The following is a 3,707-nucleotide window of genomic DNA, read 5'->3' as shown; positions in this document are numbered from 1 at the left end:
GTGTGAGTCATGGTGGATTTGACATGTTACAGAATCTCTTTACCGCTCGACTTCTTTTCCCACGACAGTCAACACTAGATTCATGTTTTTAGTAATGCAATGTTTTATGGATTTTGTATAGTGATATGAACTATGTTAACCATACCAATGATGATGGCACTTTGTCGCAGGTAAATCGGTAAGTAAATAAAAAATTGGCACCTCAGAAGTGGAACGATCCCAGTGTAAACATTGTTACCCCACCTCCTGACCACCCACCCCCTCCCATATGACCATCCGCACCCATGACACTCACCCTTATAACCACCCACAGCCACCCCCATCACCACCCACATCCATCTACTATCACCACCCCACACCCACCACCCACATCTACTTACTATCACCACCCACCACCCACATCTACTTACTATCACCACCCCACACCCACCACCCACACCCACCTCCCATCACCACCCACACCCACCTCCAGAAGGCAAAAAGTGAGGAGTATAAACTGTAAAGTTATTTGCCCTGGCGGAAACTCTAGCTAGTCTAGCGAGATCTACCCCCAAAGATAAAAGTTCTGTCGTGGAGGAAAAGTTTTAACCCGAGCAAAAAGTTTCTTATCGCAGGAAAAAAAATTTGTGATTATTGTTTGTAATTATTATTTTTGTTGTTGTACTCCCAGAAGACGTGTGTATGAAATAGGTGTTGTTTCCAGTAAATTTATATATCAATGTATACAATTATGTTTTGATATTATTATGATTTAGATGAAAGAATTAAGTGAATTTTATCTATCAGTGAAGGATAACTTGAAGTAGTTCTTTAAGGAATAGCTTGAAGTAGTGTGGGTGTTGGTAACGTGTGTATCAGCATAAAATTTAATGTCATATCAATCTTTGTACATAGGTATTAAACAACGTACACACACACACACACACACACACACATACATTGAGAATTAATAAGAAAGATTTAAAAATACCTACCTTCTCCCTCCCACACCACCTGTCACACACTACTACACAGAACCCACACCACCTGTCACACACAACCCACACCACCTGTCACACACTACCCACAACACCTGTCACACACTACCACACACAACCCACACCACCTGTCACACACAACCCACAACACCTGTCACACACTACCCACACCACCTGTCACACACTACCCACACCACCTGTCACACACTACCACACACAACCCACACCACCTGTCACACACAACCCACACCACCTGTCACACACTACCCACACCACCTGTCACACACTACTACACACAACCCACACCACCTGTCACACACTACACCTGAACCAACCTGACTGAACCACGAAGTCTCTCTCACACTCTTCACTATGTCCTTCCCCTCCTGTTTTCTCGTTTCTCCACCTTCTACATCTTTCCTTCAACCTTTTTCTTTATCCTTCACTCTCTTTATTTTCTTTCCCTTCTTCCCTCTCACTTTGTCTGGCCTCTCACTGTCCGTAAATAACTTTCTCTGTAACCAGGTTGAGGGGGAAGGGAGGGAGTAGTATTCAGTTGCCCCCCCATCCCTCCCGATGTTGATCTCTTGCCACACTGCACCGGCTGATTGGTTATTGAGGGAATCTTACGAAACTGCTGTACTATGTTACATTTCTAAAAAAAAAAACGATTATTTTACAGTTAACAAACTTATTAACAAAGCTTGGAGTACAGTTTGTCTTTTCTGAGTAGTTCAGTCAGGTCTTGACACTGAGGGTGCTATTCCCTTCTCAATGCCACGCAGGACAGAGGTTTATACACAAAGAAATACATCATATTTATTAACACTCTTTAACAGTATATATATATATATATATATATATATATATATATATATATATATATATATATATATATATATATATATATATATATATATATATGTGTGTGTGTGTGTCAGTCATGTGGGTGATATCACTATCCACTGCCAAGTAGGACAGTGGGTCATACACAAAGAAATACATCATATTCGTTAACAGTATACTGTATATAAAACCGAAGTTTCAAATATTAAAAATGAGATACAAGGATATGATGATGTCTTTGTCTACAGTTGGCGATAATCTCAAATGAAGAGATACGGGAGGTGGTGTTATTTCCTACCGGGTCAAATGGTTATGGCAGTGGCAATGACGTGGCAACATGCATTGATAAGATAATTTCATTGGAGGAGTTTTTTGGCAGCTGAAGCAGGGAGGGTGGAGGGAGGCGGCCTGCCGTCAGAGGACCCCAAGCAACCCATTATCCTTTGGGTTGAAGTCAGTGACAGGAAGAACTGTTGGGGAACAAGCATACCCTAATGTATCTTCATTAGCACTGGCTTTACTCTCTCTAGACTCTACCATATTCTAAGGCATTAGTTGAGAGAATATTTTCACAAATAACATAAGAACATAAGAAAATAAGGAGTCGGCAAAAGGCGGGTTGGCCTGTGCATGGCACACAAAACTCAAATCACCCCAGTGTTAGATCCGTGGAAGCCATTCTGCAAATTCGCTATGGGTTAAAGGTGTAATCAAAGACATGTGCAAACTTCATACCAAAACGATAAAGAATTTCACCAACAACAGATGAACAAGAATCTGCAGACAAAATAGTTGTCCAGGACATGTAGAGACACTATTTGTATATTCGGTGAGTACTTCACAATGAAAGTATATTTCTTATTATTAATGAAGGCCTAAATTATTTGTGGACTTCTTTTGTGGGAATTCGGTATAAATCTGTGGGATTTTGTGGGAGAAATAGGGTAGGAGATATGAGAATTTTATTTGAGAAATGGCAACTCCACGGTCCACACTGACTCGCCAGGGCACCACCACCACCACCACCACCCAGTGTTGCCATTTTAGCGGTTTTTCCGCTAAATCTAGCTTATTTGATCCACCATCTAGCATGTAAATTTGCTGTGTTGCTGCTAGCGGGTTTTTTTTTTTGCGGATTTAACTGTTTTCTGGCGGATTTCTAGCGGTTTTAGTTATATAATTATACTTGCATAAGTATAAGTGGAATGAAGTTTCACAAACTGTCCTGTTTTGGAATGAAGTGCATAACTATATGGACACATTACATTGTAATCCATTCAAGGAATTGGCAGAGTTTGCTTTATTAGTTCTCGTCATACCCGACTCTAACGCTGAAGTAGTAGGAAAGATATTCAGCCCGTTAAATATAGTGAAAAATGAACTTCGAAACGGAATGGGGAAAAATGGCTAATGCTCTTCTTGCAATACGAGCAGGTTTGAAAATAAATGAAAAGTCTTGTTTTGAGTATGAAATACTGGCTGACATCTTGAAATTGATTGGAACTAGCAATGCATACGTCAGTGAACCAATCCTGAAATCAACACCAAGAGCAAGTACATCTCGAGAGGAAACAGAGGTAGAAGAATTTGATGATTCCTCTCTCTTTCTGTTTTAAAGGTAGGTCATGCATATCAACTGTTGTTCATTATACATTTATATTACTTTTGTGACATTATGCCCATTATGCTAATTAACACACCGTTAATTAGTTATACATGTACTTCTATGTACCATACTTTCTATATTTATCATTCTAACTATTTATATATATATTAAAGAGGGTAACACCTGCTATTATCTGTACAGTTACAGTCTAGTGGGTTAGGGGTCAAATCTAGCGGGTTTTGGAGTCTCATATAGCGGGAATGTAAATTTGTAGATGG

Source organism: Homarus americanus, unplaced genomic scaffold, assembly GCF_018991925.1.
Source record: "Homarus americanus isolate GMGI-L3 unplaced genomic scaffold, GMGI_Hamer_2.0 scaffold50564, whole genome shotgun sequence".
In the NCBI taxonomy this organism is placed as follows: domain Eukaryota; kingdom Metazoa; phylum Arthropoda; class Malacostraca; order Decapoda; family Nephropidae; genus Homarus; species Homarus americanus.
This window is presented reverse-complemented; position numbering follows the sequence as displayed.